Source organism: Falco biarmicus, chromosome 5 (assembly GCF_023638135.1).
Source record: "Falco biarmicus isolate bFalBia1 chromosome 5, bFalBia1.pri, whole genome shotgun sequence".
Lineage (NCBI taxonomy): Eukaryota > Metazoa > Chordata > Aves > Falconiformes > Falconidae > Falco > Falco biarmicus.
Window position 1 is genome coordinate 71,099,807 of NC_079292.1, and position 15,833 is coordinate 71,115,639.

The 15,833-nt window shown below is 39.5% G+C and overlaps 1 protein-coding gene across 8 annotated transcripts in view; it reads right to left on the reverse strand.

Moving 5' to 3' along the window:
* The window catches only part of SLC15A5 (solute carrier family 15 member 5), a 71,258-nt gene that overhangs the window by 46,699 nt on the left and 8,726 nt on the right, over positions 1-15,833 (reverse strand). For 2 of the 8 annotated variants that reach the window (XM_056340960.1, XM_056340954.1), the window contains exon 2: positions 8,940-9,059. The exons of 2 other annotated variants lie outside the window; for them this stretch is intronic. The gene's annotated coding sequence lies outside the window, so the exon portion shown is untranslated. 4 more of the 8 variants (XM_056340959.1, XM_056340955.1, XM_056340956.1 and 1 more) reach the window with 4 other exon arrangements.

The window sequence follows — 15,833 nt, forward strand, 5'->3', positions numbered from 1 at the left end:
TTGATACTGTCACAGGAAGAAAGGCTAAACTCAAAAAGAAAGACAGAGAGGGAATAACAACGAAATAAACCTGGTATTAGGTGCTCACATTTTACAATTAGATACATAAGCATTTGTACATCAGTACAGTTTTGTCACATTCATACTACACACTGGCCTAAAACCACATTTGAGTTTCTCAGCTTTCCTCCCTATCACTTTCTCCTTGACAGACTTTTTGAAGATCTTAGATATGAAATCTCTTAGCGAGACATACATCAAGTAATTGTATTTGCAGCATAACAGATGAATGTGGAGAAACGCAAACCAGATTTTGCAGAACCTGGAGAATGCAAACCAAGGGTCACCCTGATTTCCTCAACCAGCTCCTCCGGCCAAGTCGCAATGGTGAAGGAGAAGCCTAAGTGCCAAGCGATGCACAAGGGGACCACACAGGCTGTTGCAGCACTCTCCAAACTATCAAGCTGCAACAAGGTCTTTTACCATCTCATACCAGCATATTCTTCATACAGTCACTCTGCTACCTTCTTCTTGTCTGTCCTCACCCAGATCATGCATTCTCTCTCCTCTTACTCCTTCCTCTCTCTGCTTCTTCCTCAGCTGCTCTCCCTTCATCGGCTCTCAACCACTTCACTTAACCAGCCACAGCTGCACCTTGTCTACATCGGCCAACCCACTGCCCCTGAAGCCAGCCCACAGCTGTATATTATCAATGCTAATTAACCCACCTTCATTCCTCTACAACAGGCAACATTGTTTAACAATGTTACAGCCATATCACCAAACGCTTGCCTTTCTCCATGTGTGACAGTGGGCATCAATTCTGGAGGGAAGACCTCAGGCTGTAACAGAAGAAAGTCTGGAAGTGGCCCAAGAAACCAGTCCATACACATATAAAAGAAACTGATATCTTACCACCTTGCAGAGTTTTAGTAAAGATTATAATTAATTTTTACTACCATGATATCTCTCTATCTGCTATACAGAATTCCCTTCAGTCCACTTTCCCAAACAAAATACCACAAACATACCTGAGAGAACAGTAAGACTGTAAGACAAGTACATGTTTAAAATTTGGATGACCTGTGCAAATTGTTCAGTCTTTTTTTTTTTTCTTTCTATCCTCCTGTATTGTGAATAGCCTTTAATTAAAAAAATTAAATTTGTTAATAACCTCAAAGTACAGGGTGGATTTACTCTGGTGATAATTGCTGTGAAATGAGAATTTCTGTAAAACTCATCTTTACTTTTTGCAGAGTGTAGAAAGCATGGAGTGGACGAGGTAGAGGGGTGGGCCTGCAGACTGCTACCAAGTCCAAGTGCTAAGCTAAGGGGGAAAAAAAAGCTTCCACCTTTTCCTTCCAGTCTCCACCTTTCTTCCTTTGCTATAATTTCACCACATCCTTTCCCTTCCCCTGCCCTGCTACTATTTTTACTTATCTCCAATTTAACCTGGCTTTTATTTACCTTTTTCTATACCTGCACACTCTTGTTATTCCTCTGCAGAGAGCAGCAGCAACTGAGATTTCTGTATCATTATTCCTCTTCGGCCTGTTCCCATCCTCCTTTCTGTTATCACTGCCTTTTTCTTCATTCTCCCTGTCTACAGTTTCGCTGCCTTTTCTTTGAGGAGGATGGAGAGATAAAGAGAGATGTAAAAAGCCAGAAGCTGGTGAGAATTTATTTTTCTTAGAACAGGCCAGTTCTTTAAAAATCAAACAATTATACTATATGGGTCTAGATTAGCAAAAATCCAGCAGATTCATGCTTGTGAGGCCAGACTCATGCAAGACTTGCCTGCCTTGTTGTCCACCACTCCCAAGTAGCCTGCTGGCTGGACTGCCTTCAAGCCAGGAGTGACAAACACTCCAGAGCCTACATCTCATCTGCCAGGGCTGAGATCCCCAGGCCAACAGCTGGACTTTGGAACATCTGTAACACACCAGCATGGTTGTTTCCATCAATGAGAACTTAAAAATGTTGGGGGGTCTTCTTCTAAATCTGCCACAAACACAATTTTGAAATACTGACTAACTCTATGAGGTTGAATTATTATTTTTTTAAACCCCCTCTACACTGCGGGCTAGCTGAGACAGTTGGGAAATGGAGTTTTGCTCCTTCGTGTTCCAGTGCCCAGAGCCCCAGCAGCTTCTGATGGCCAGAAGCACTGAAACCAGCAAAAATTTATGTAGTTGCTGCCTGCAGTTTGGTGCATGCTTAGGAGCAAGGAGGGAATGGAGCATGGTCTGCAAAGGGAATCTTCTGAAGATGCAGGTGCTACAGATCGGACAATCCTTCCAGGGCATATAAAACTGAGATCTGAGAGGAATATATAGTTGCTAAATACAGCCACATATTTAGCATGTTTGGCAATTGTTTCAAGGGAGAAGGAGGGCACCTTTTGTTCCAGTGCCTTTCCATAATTTCAAGTTCACATTCCATGGAAGACTTGCAATGAGTTTATGTCTCCCAGACTACCATTCCACAGTGCATCAAAACAAACACTGAATTCAGATCGGTTCTCATGTTTACTTATGGTTGATTGAGCACGTAGCTTGGGCTGGCTCCTTCCAAGAGAAAAAGAATCATGCTTCCTACTGAAAAAAAAAATGGCAGGGAGACGTTTAATATGATTGCAACTAATTGTTAATATTCAGGCAGAAGATGGAAAAAAAAATAGCATAGTTATATAGTCCCACTGCACAGATGCTACATTGGTAAGACAAATCTCCAATGCACAGTGTTTGCAGTTTATGTTTGTTCACATACTTCAGAGGAATGTTTTCTAATCATCCAAAGAAGTTTACAGTGTTGTGTTGAGTTGACACCAGTTGAAATCAGGTCAGCAAGCAAGATATCCATCATGAAAACAGCTGTATAGAACTTGTCTGTGCTGTACAAGTGGCTGCTGCTTCCAGTTTGGTGATGAATTTATGATACATATTTTTTTAACAATGAAAAATTTTGGCAGTCTCTCAAGCATGCTTTCCTGAAGTTGTAAAATCCTGAGCAAGATCTAAGCTTGACTCTTAGTCAAGTTTTAAAAACTTCTTTCTTCTCATAGTCCATAGTGTGTTTCACCTCTGGATCTTGCAAATAACCTAGGTCTGGCAGAGCCTGCCCTTCTTTGTGAGAGAAAATGGAATGTATCAATGAAGAGTAGGCAGGCCTTCAAGTCTTTGGCATTGAATAAGGGAAAGAGTTTTCAGCATATGTGTATGAAAGTAGCCATTAATATATTTGCTATGATTCATAATAGTGTGTTTAAAATGCATCTTATCAGAGCACCAACTGTTTTTCAACAACTTCTTGTGAACTTTTCAGTGTGAATGTGTATCCAGAGGCTCAGCCTGGTAGTCTTCAAGAGCCTCATTTCACAGGGTGTCTCTAACTAGCCACTTCTGAAAACGTCATCTGTTGCTAGTTAAGTCTGGCACATTTCTGTCAGATAGGCAGGGAATGTTATTTGCCACATTGGAGATGGATATACAGAGAATGATGATGCAGAGAATGTATGATACAGAGAAGTTGTGGCTTCCTTGCAAATCAACAGCAGGACCAAACACAGAAATAAAGAATCCTAAATAAGTTCAGAGGAAACCAAAATCCAAAATAATGACTCTACTTACATAAGGATGAAATAAAAGCTATTCCCGATTTAACATGGGAGGGGGAAAAACAGAAGCCTTTCCAAGGCATCCAAGTGTGACAATCAGATCATGTGCTTGATGTGTGGGGCACAGGGTTTAAAGCCTTTCTGTCACTAGTACTGAGCATTATGTTGATGTCTGTCTTGCTGGGACAATAACTTCTGTCCTGAATCCACAGAAATTTTTCAGCTAGATGTTCTCTAAATTGCTTTGCCTTGCAAAAAGACAATTAAATGACGTGAATCTGATTTTTCCAAAATCAGGAATTAAAAAAGTCTTACCCAGCTGTAATCCTTATGAGAAACCTTTGGAATTAATTGTTTTTTACTGCCTATTTGAAATTAGGAAACAAATGCTACACTCCAAGTATTGCAAGATGTTTAGCAATTTTTTACAATGGCAGACTTCTATTCAGTTCTCAGGAGTGGCTTTGTAACATGGTGATACTGTGATTTCTGACATATTCAGCACAAGAGTTGGATTCTGAGAAATTCTTCTGGGCTCAGTGGTAAGGCTCCTGATGCTACTGCCAGAAACCTTATATTTTCCTGCCTCATGTGAGGCAGGAAATGTTTTTGCCACACTCTTGTCATTGTTAATGATATTTAATACAGCCCATAATGTGCTACCATTACCCTTAGCCACAGGAAGATGTGGCTTGTACCCGAAGTTGCTCACAATCTTTCTGATTTGAGCCTTATCTGCACTCAAGACTTTTCCCAGCGTAACGTTTCAGTTGCGTTTTTTCTTTTAGCTGTTAGCATAACACCAATAAAAACTTCAGTGTGCACTGCAGTACAAAATCACCACGGATATGCTCCCCTTGCTATACAGGGATGACTACATGACTGAATGCTGTTTTACAGGGCTGTAACAACCACCAGTGGGTTGTGTTCCTTTAACTACGGTGGTATATTTAGAGTGGCACAATTTTGGAGCACAGACAAAGCCTTATTTACCACTTGAGGTATAACTGCTGTGTAAAAAATTATATTCCATAGATAAATCATCCCATGATGATGGCAAAATACTGTATTTAGTATCTATCTGTGCCAATAAGAGTTCCAACTAGGCCTCAGACACCTGCTAATGGAAAACAGAGAGGCTGATTATTTTTAATTACTGTCAAAGTTTTTTAATAGTAAGCTTTGTATTTATCAGGAATTACTGATTTTATTTCCCCTGTGGAAATTCAAACTTTGCTGAAAAAAAAAGAGAGAATTTCCATCGTCTTCCTGATTTTTTCAACAAGCTCTGATACTGAGCTTTTGCATTCCCTAATCCAAATCTGCACTGATCATATCTCAGGAGACATTACTGAGGAAAGAAATATTAAGCTACATTGTCCCCATTCAGTGTGCATTTTGTGCCACAGAACGACAGGGTACTTGTCACCCGGCTGCTGCTCCCTGAATGTCAGGTACATCCCATATGCAGTCAGGTTCACAGAGTAAATATGAGCCTCCTAATGCTGTGGTAGTGTTTTGGGAACAGCTGGAGTATGATGAGGTCTGTTCATTTTCCATTTTTTTTTTTGTTTTTCAAAAATTCCAAGGGGACGTTTGGGTTCCCTGGAAATCCAGCTTTCTTTTATCTACCATCTGTCCTGCTAGTTAGTTACTTAAGCAGATAAGGCTTAAGAAAATACTGCTCAAGCATGGTTTTGTTTTTTTGAAAGTAGTTTAGACTATATTCTGTTTTTCACAATACACTAAAGTGAGCTGCAGTCATATGCCACATTGGAAAACATGACTTAGTTTTGCACTTCCTATTTTTTAACTCTGTCTCCAGGCTATTCAGCACCTTTTTGTAAGTACACAGTTTTTGTGTGAGAAGGAGAAATAAGTGGGATTAAATTAATATTGCTGCTAGTTATGGAACTTCAGCATGGCAGGACTCCACAGCAAGCAAGCGCACGGCAGTGGAACATATTGCTGCTAGCTGTGAATACATTCTGTATAACTCACATGAACCATACTAAATGAGCAGAAGGGATTTTTGGGGTTTCTGACACATTTAATATTGCTTCTAGGACATAAGCATTCCATTGGTGTCCCACCAAAAAGTTCCATGTTTCCACTGAGCAGGAGCTTGCCACATGCATGTTGTTCCCTTCTGTACCTGGATGGGGGTGGCTGGGCTATTGAGGAAGAGACCAACACAAAATTCTTGAACCCCATGAGGCATCAACACACCATATCCAATCTGAGAGTGCACCCAGAAGCTAGTACAACATGTGAGCTTCTGACTAAAACAAGGCTTTAAAGTGAAATACAACTTCAGAAAGTGAGGTTAATAAGCAGAATTAATGTAAGTGTTTTTACAGATTTATTAAAGTTTTAGCTCACTATCCTTTTCTACTCAGCTGGCTCTTTCTACTTCAGCTGATAGCAAGGATCTGGTGCAACTCTAGCCTTGAGACAGAAAGATACTGACCAGACATTGAAGAGTTATCAGCCTCAGCAAACCTACAGACACTATGGTTCACTGACTATCTAAATTGCATTCACACAGCTCTTAACATAGGAAATATGCTGGGTAAGTTCAGGGGCAGGTTAACCTGCCATTGATTTATACAGTTTCTATTTTTTTTTTCTTTCATGTAACAGTTTCTAGGAAGGGGTCTGTTTTTATTTTTAAAGCAGTTCTGAAGTAGGCTAGATACCAGTGAAAGCTGTCAGATACCCAGTAATGGGATTCTTTCTTTTCCTGTTTTTTTTTGGTTTGTTTTTTTTTTTTTTTAACAGAATGGGAAGAAATAAGTTCTCCAATAAATCCTCATTTGGCGTTTCTAAATGCTGATCAGGACAAGCCTCCTCCAGGAGTTTAAATTCCTGTAGTCCATTCAGCCTTCTGCCTGTTGGCTGCAGCTACCAACAAAGGCTTATTTAATGAGTGCCAATTGTGACAGGACACTTTGCAATGCTGAAGGACCAAAGGCACAAACTTACTCTGAGAAAAATGCCTTGTCTCAACTGAGGAGAGCGTGAAGCAAAAAAACCCCCAAAACCTGCAACAAAAAAACCAACCAGTATTGAGGAATTTCTGTCTGATAAAGACTGAAAAATATTTTAAACCTCATTAGAAAAATAAAGTTTGCCTGTTTCTCCTGTTTCATACACTGTGCAGGCAAGGAACACATATGCTGTCACATTCATATTTTACAGGCTCTTTTTTCCCCCCCAAACCTTCGTACCTCAGATTTGAACTTTAAACTTGTGACAGTGTTATGTTCATTAGAATAAGAATCACTTGCTATTTCCATTGCAAAGCTCCCCCCCAGAGGTTATCTTAGCTGTTTTATAAATCATATCAGGAGGAAAGCTGGCATAAGGGTTGACAGCTCACTCTAGATAATCATTTCCCCTTCTCTTAAGTGACTTTAAGGAGAAAGGAGCGTGTAGCTTGCCAGTTCAGTTTTTAGTGGTCAAGCATGCACATCTAACCACCACCACCACACTGACTAAATTAGCTTTTAAGTATTTTACTGAAATGTGGGAAAATCACAATCCTGCTCAGAAGGAGAAGGAATCTCAAACGTTCATCAACTATCAAGCTGTATTTTCTCTGTCCTCCCAGGGCAGAGCTCATTACACAGAACAGCATGCCCTTTGACATAGGCTGGCACTTGATGGGAGGCTGGAGTTTGGATTACTGTTGATTTATCAGCTTCCTCAGGAGTCAGACTGATGAGACTAATGGCTTGTATGGGATATGATTTCAGGAGAAAAGTCCTGTATCATGGGGGCAGACAAATGAGGCAAGTTACTTCTTGTAGGAAACAGAAGCTACAACTCAGGGTAACAGCCTATTAAGTAGAAACTTAAAGGGAATAAACAGACACTGAAACAAACCTGGGTTTAGGAGAAAAGATCACCTCATGTATTATACTTTTTCTACATACATTAATAAAACTAAATCCTGGGCAGAGAGACTGGACCAGTTTGGAAACGGCACCAAATCTTCTCAGGCTAAGTTAGAAGGAGGAAAAAAACCCCAAAAACAAACATAACAAAACAAAACAAAAAAACTGTCCCTTTAACACTGCATGTCACCATGACCTGATTGCAGGCTTCCTGCAATCAATGGGAATCTTCCACTGCTTCTATTGGACTTTGGAGTCAGTGTGGTTGGAAGAGAAGGGCTCACTATGGCAGGTAAAGCAGGGGAAGGGGGTTGTGGGGTCACAGGCAGCGGATGAAAGCCTTTCTTGGAAGTTGGTTGTGATAGTAGCAAATATTTAGAAAGGAAAAAAACCCAAGAATATTAACTCAAAATGTATGATTCATCTGTTAATCACTGCATCTATCCCTGAAACTGTTGCCTCTTATTTAAATAAGGATAATAACACTGCCCTTTATAAAACAGATAATCCTGAAAGTGTGTATCAGTAGCTAAGATATAGGGAGCTTATTTTCTCACAGTGTCATAATACAGAATCAAAAGACAAATTCAATTCAATGCCATTAGGAAGAATAAAATTCAACCCTGGAAAATTAAAACTTTTTTACTCAGCATATAATTGGACTTTGAAATTAATTTGTCTTGGAAGCCACGAACTTGACAAGATACAAGAAGGGACTGGATATTTACGCAGACAATGAAAATTATACATAGAATTATGATTTTGAGGAACAAATGTTTGGAAAAGATGTTAAATTTTATACTTCAGACATTTACCAACCGTAAACTGACCAGCCTAAACTGACAATGACAATGAGTAGTTCAGTTTGGTTAGTTGTAAATAAATAGTTAAACTGTACTGGTGTGGAAATAAAGGAACTTCTGAAAGAAGAACAGAATCTGAATCTTAGGCAATAGCTTGAACGAAATACTGCCAGTTAAAGAGGTATTACATAAAGCACTACACATTGCAGATATTACTCATTCTCAGTCTTCCCATACTTTCATTAAGCTGATCTTAGCTTGTATAAAACCCCCAGGAACCAGATGAACCTCATATCTAGTACACCCTGGTAGCTTCAGAGCTTGGCAGCCTATTTATATTGAAGGAGGAGATTATATATAAGTATTATTCAGTTATTTACACATGCAAATCTTAAAAAGAGGAAGAATCACATGAGACCACGCAGGAAAGTGGGTCAGAGTTGAAGGCATGTTTGCAGATAGGTAGGAGGACACTGAACATCTTCTATTACCAACTCCTTGCTGCATGGTGCTGGGTCTTTTATTTTCCAGGGCTGTCAGGCTCCCTCAAGTCCACATGAAGAAGATGTTTTGAAGTGCACAGGTTCCTAGTCTGGTGCAAAACCACTAAGTAATGTTTACCTGATTTTTTGACATGAGGAATTTTCATTAGCAGTAGCAGAGCTGGGTGTGCACTTGCTGTTAAGCAGGTGTTATGCCTAGCTCTCCAACTGTCGCTGGCTTCAATGATAAGAAACAGCCCTAGGAGGCAAATAAAAAATCAGTTTTGTGTTTGCTCTAAAGGAAGCAAGGAGGTGAGGAAACTCTGGCTCAAAGTCTTTGCAATGCATCTTCGACCTAACTTGTTTTCAGTGCTGTTACATGTGCTGCACTAACTGGCTACACAAAAATGTTGCTTCATGTTCACCCAATACAAATTCTTGGGAATAAAACATGATTTATTAAAAAAGAGGCAATGATTTGGGGGAAGAAGAACCATATCTAATTTCTAGTGAAACTACCTTAAGAAGGTAAGTAGTTAGAACTGGTTTCATTTTTCATGTAGCCATTAAGTTCTTTAATGAGAATCTGCTGTGAAAAGATGCAGCTATTCCAGAGCCTGGCCAAGGGTTGTTATTGCATTTAAGACTAAAATGTGCTTTTAACTTTGCAGCTTGTGATGAAAGAATGTTGTTGCATCAGTGGGAGTTCCTGGCAATAGTTTTATATTCCCAGAGATGAGCTTGCCTTGGGTAATCTCACAGAAAACAGCGCAACGTGGCTGGGTGCCAAGGTCAGTGACAAGCTTAGGACACAAAGTAAGAATCACTTGGACCCATTGTTCCCAGGAACACAAGTGACATAACACATCTTTCACGATGACAGCAGTATTCTTCTCCCACTGGGAAACTGGCTTCTCCCTGTTTTGCTGCTTATTTTTAGCTTTGGTCAGAGCTGTGAAAAGGCTAGGGTGGTACTCACTCCCTTGCACCTCCCTGGCAGTTTCTAAGGGCATAGCTTCATTTCACCATGTATGGTCTCTGAGAGACAGAAAGATCATTCATAGGTGCTAGTAACTGTTTGGGACAAGAAATACCTGGGAAACAGCCATGTGTGTGTGGAGTCTGTTTCAATGAGAATGAAATGTCAATGCATCTAGAACGCCATTTACATTTTGCCTTTGACTTGGACACTGGAGATAATCTTATTCTTGTAAAGATGTAGTTTCTGCAGAATTCTTACCAATGTCTGATGTTCTTACATGTCTGCTTTCTGAAAGCATCAGGGTGTGCCGCGGGATGAAAATATTGCCATGTTTACTCCAGACTCACCTTAACCCCCTCTGCCCCGATTTTACACAGCCTTTTTGCATTTTGCTATTATAGATACCAAGCCATGAGTACACCTACCCTCTTGTACTAACCTGAAATTATTAAATTAAATGTTTATGATTATGGCTGTATTTCATTGTTTCTTGAATGTGGACAGTTCAATACAATTTCTAACCTGCACATGCTTGCCGCCTGGGGGCTGTGAGTCATGTTTGTTTTAAAAGAGGCAGCACTCACAGACTGTCACTCACCTGGGTTATTAGAAACACAGCACTTTAAGAATTACTCTGCCACCTCCTCGCCTCTAAATATAGCTAGCGCGCGTGGGTCTTAAGCAATTTAGCTAGTCTGAGAAAAGGTCTCATTCCAAATAATCAATTAAAAATCCATCATTTTAAGAACTGTGTGGGCCTCAGGCCAAATGCATCTTGGATGTACCTTTGACTGTTTAATGCTGATATTAATTATTTGTATTGCAGCTCCAGATCCTAACTCAGAATGAGATTTCTTTGCACTAGCAAGTAACAAGGCCTATTCCAAAGAGCAAACTATTTAAGTAGGCATGATAGACAAAGAGCAGCAGCAGAAAATCATCATTATTCCCTGCTTCACGGATGGAAAACTGAAAGACAGATTCAATGACCTGCCAAGGGTCACATAGGAAAAAAAGTAATTCATAAATCCCAGCACAAGGTCTTAAGCCATAAGATTTCCTCTCATTTTTTAATCAATAATAAAACACCACAGATGTCTAAGAATCTAATATCTACAAAATTGCTCCAAGGTCTATAGGCGCGATACAATTAATTTCCATTAAAAGCGATGTGATGTGAAGGCACTCTGTACTGACCAGAAAAGTAGACCTTGTAGAATCTGCAGGGTTTTAATATTCTTTTAATAGAGAATATAAAAATCAGGGATAGTCTAATCAAAATAAAAATGAGGGGAAACAGTTGCCAAACCTTTGACCCAAGCTGAAACCAAAACAACTGATTCAGGAAAAAAAACAATTAAAACAAAAAATCAGATCTAGAAAAAGCCAAGTCTGTAAGTGAAAATATTTATAATGGATTTTCCTTTTTTTAAATGAGAGTGTTGTTTCTCGGTGTTATGTGTTCTGTTAGTTTGACCTTTAGAGCTGTACTTGGCCACATTTTTTAACTCCCTCCTCCCCTATTAGCACAAAGGATTACCAAGAGAAATTCTCATGGATTCACCTGCCTGAAGGATTTGGATATCAGGAAAAACACCAACTAATAAAGAACTTACAACATGATCACAAGAATCAACAATGCTGAATTGCTTAAGTTAACACCCGCAGGTTTGTAAAGAAGTTAAGCACTGTGGGAAAAGTTCAAGTTGCTCAGCACCCATAAGGCCAACACAGGGAGACTCCATAAATATCTGAACTCCTTCTACCCAAATTGCTCTGCAGTTTCTTTCAGGTATTTCCATGAAAGTAACAGCGATCATCACTAGGTTGTGCAGTACATAATCAGGCCTCAACATGCATAGACTATAACCTTTGAATCTTCCCTCCACCATTTCTTATTGCTTGTTAAACTAGTAGTAAAAGCAAAAAAAAAAATAAAATATTACTACTGCTTTAATGTAAGCCTGAATCTTGCAATGAGTTAAGGTCATGTCTAAATATGTGCACAATATACACATGATTGACATTAATACAATTGCACAGTTAAGCATATACATCCACTTCTAGGTATGGTGACAGTCTGACGTTTATTTTATGCCTTTAAAACACTTAGCTAAACTGGAACATGTAGCTACTGCTCCAGTTAAAATATCAAATAACAGTACTCATGTATTTTTAATAAAGCATACTACATTTAGAGCACTGATGCCACAACAAAAGTGCAGAAATTAAACCATGTTTCATTACAACCTGTCCTAATCCTCCACCATTGCTGATATGTAAATCAAACTGCTAAAAGATTGTAAGAAACCCCCTGGCTAGTACTTTTTAAACACCACTCATTCTGCAGAAAGGCATTACAATACAATAGTATTTTCTCTTTCCTTCCATTGTTATACAATGAACTTTAATTCTCTATTGAATTTACAGAGGGAGCTGGCCAGTATTCTTTGTTAAAACTATTGCACAAAAGTGCAGAAGTGAAAAATTAATTTTGCTGCCTTATAAGAGATGTTGAGATTCCTGGCTGGCATGGACTTACTAGATGGAAACTTTGTCCCATAGTTGTTTATTCTGATAAGTTATCTCTAGCTGTTGCAGGGTAAAGTTCTTAGGAAATATGGCATTGCTATCACTCTGCAGTTGTGAGTTAAACCGCAGATAGGCCCTCCTCATTCAACATCCACTCTATCAATCTCCTTTATCACTAGGAAAATTCAGGTATAAAGGAGGTACCACTACTTGTGACTGAGCTTATTTTTCAAAAGCATAAAAATAATTGAAATTCTTGTGAGCAACTTCAGCAAAGTGCGAGCCACATCTTACAAGTTCGACAAAAAACTCTGTTGACTTTGATAGGATCTGGATCAGGTCTATTGCAGTGGAAGACACAAGTCAACTACTCTTAGTTCTAAAATCATGGTAGTCAAAGAACTTGACTTCAAGTGAGCATCAGTCCATTAAGCAATAGTTATATTTCACATGTTTCTGAACATATGGTAAAAGGTTATTAAATTTTCTAGGTGGCTTGCTTATTCAGGAAAATTTAGTAAAGGAAGAAAACTTGCACTGATGCTCATGGAATTAAGGGAATGTCTACAGAGTTTAACAGGACCTTTTGTGGGAGGCCAGTAGCAGAAAGACTGAATTCAGGCAAGCCAGGCCACTGTAATTAAAGTGCCCTTGACCTCCCTTATGTAGCATCAATATCAATTTATCTGCCTTGTCATGGGAAGAGTAGAGAGAATACTACATGGCAAGAAAGTGGTAAGAAAGAGTCTCTGAACTGGTCTCAAGACTAGAGTGGGCACAATTTCAGAGAGGCTTTTTGGAGGCTAAAATTGAAACAGGGCCCCTGAAAATTCAGAATGACTGAAGTAACTTCATGATGGATTTAAAGAAAACATGAACTAAAACTAATGGTGAGCGTACACATAATTTAAATATATGGGTCTAGAATCTGTCCTTGGGTTACAAGGTTATGCAGGGCAGATAAAGGGGTTCATTTGTGCTGCTGAACAGCTGTTAGCTTCGACTGCTGTAGACTGGGAAGGCTACTGCATGAGTGTGTCATGCAGTGCAGTGCTAACAGCTGAGAAAAATGAAAGAAGGGTGCGAAAAAAACTACACCCTCAAACTAGAGATAGTCACTTAACTCTGTTCCAAGTTAATTATGTAACCATTGTGAAGTTAAGGGGCAAATCTTGCAGAACTGCCTAGAAATAAGTTGGTTTCAGAGCAAGGGAGGACAGAAATCTGCTTCCACCCTAGAGTAAGCACAACGTCTGAAGCTTCCTCTTCAAAAGGCTGCCCATCAGTAAGGGTGGATTAAGTATTACAACAGATGCTTTTGATAAAATCCACTCTGTGAACACCTGGGTGTGGTACTCATCAGCAACAGGTTTCAACAGAGCTACTGAGATGCAACATGATTTGCTGTTTTCTTGGTCACCAAAGTCTAGACAACATAGAGCTAGAAGGACCATGTATTTCGTGGAAGGACCATGATTCATGGACTTGAAGTTCACTACCTTTTGATACAGAGTTTCCTGGAAAAGGGTATTTGACATTTACTAAACACAGGTCTAAAGTTGCTGGTCTTTTCATTGACTTTGGTAGACTTTGGATCACAATCTAAAAGATCAAAAGCTACTGCACACAGAGACATTTATGAAGCCCACCCACATAGTAGAAGTGGAACATCAAATCTTCATCTCTGTTATCATAACGTCAAAATGGCTAGTGACCAAAAGTCATCATCTGACAATTAGTTGTTCAGTTGGCCATTGAAACAAGTTCAGGGGCTTAGTTCACCTCCCAGCAAATGACAGCATGTGACTGTTGCAGCAACATTTTTGTCAGGCTTCACAGGAGAATCCATGAACTGAGTTGTCGTCTTTGACTGGTTATTCTCTTACCTCTTCTTGCAGTTCATTCAGGTCATTGTTGAGGTGGGTATAACAAGCTTTTCTATTCCTGTCCTTGGAGTAAGGAGGGGATGAGCAACATACCAAGTGTTAACTGCCCTTCCAGGAAGATTGCCATTTGCCTGCCCCACCTCAGATTTAGTTACCTGATTAATCAGGTAACACTCTACTCAGTACAAAGCATTACAAATTGAACTTGGCTAGTATAAACCACATTATTATTATTGAATCAGCTTTGTATCTCATGAACTACAGCATAACTGGGCTCAGTGTGACTGTATGTACAGTGCTCCATACTGTGCACAGCTAAGCAAGATGATTATTATTCACGATCCCTTGCAGAGTCTGAACAGTACAGCACAAAACATAAATATATATATACACATGAAGTCCTTAAAAGGGTTAAGGAAGGCTTTCAAAACATTCTGTTGGAGATCTGTTTCCTAGATGATTTCTCTGAGTTCAAATGGGCTATAAAGCTTCAGGAAGAAAATACGTAAAAGGCATGCTGACTGCTATTGAATAACTTTTTGACAATTGTCAGTAAGATCATCTGATGAAACAGAAACAAATTAAGTCCTTGGACAAGGCAGTAAATGACTGAATCTATACACATATGACTATTTTTTGTTACTAAAAGCACCACTTTCAAGCACACTCCCACAAACACTAACAGTGTGGGCACACAAACATACAGAAATTTGAGGCACTGAAATTAAATACATCACCAAATAAACAACCTTTTAAAAGAAGCAGTAAGGATGGAATGAAAACCCACCAAAGCAAATGAACTAATTCTGAAATGAGGATGCATTAATACAGATCTTCAGTTTGTAGCTTCTTGTAGCTCCTTTATTTAACTAGAGTTAGGTCTAGGTCATGATCTGCATACTCTGGGACACTTTTGCCAGGGCAATATGGCATCGACTTGGAGGAGAATGTATGTCAGGTACATTCACTTTGTCTGTTCTTAGGATAGTCAACCACGTTTCTCCAACTCTTTTCAACATGTAATTCCACAAAAATTCCTTACTCAGCTTCACACAAAAGTACTTTTTCTTGTACAAAGACAGTTCATGGTACCATTAGAGGCCAATACTGCCCTTTGCAAATACGTGTCTGTGTGGAAATTAGGATGGGGTGAAGAGCATCAGGAGCTCTATTTCAAATATTCTTGGTGTGCAGCTACCAGTCTGGGAAGCCAATCTTCCATGGAAAGGGGAAAAACCCCTGCTGTCCTCAAAGTAGAAAGCTGGTTATTTTTCTTTTAGGCACACTTTCTTGTCCTTGCCAGTTGCAGAGCTCCTACAGTCATTTAAAACGTATACATATATCTATGATTCACTATAGCTCCTGTCAAAGATGTATTTTTCCCTCAACTTCAATATACCCAGATATATAGTAATATGCCTTAGCCAATAGGAGAGTGGCTCATCTCTGCTGAAGGAAGGCGAGGTACTGCTTTGCAATCCTTCCCAGTAAGGAGGCACATATGCCTTTTCATGGCTCGGAAAAGCAGCAGGAAGGAACCTGGTTTTGCTCCATGAGAAGTGACCTGCCCTAGATATGTAACGTCTCACAATGCGACAACTTCTCTCCTGCTCTGAATTCAACACTCTTGGTC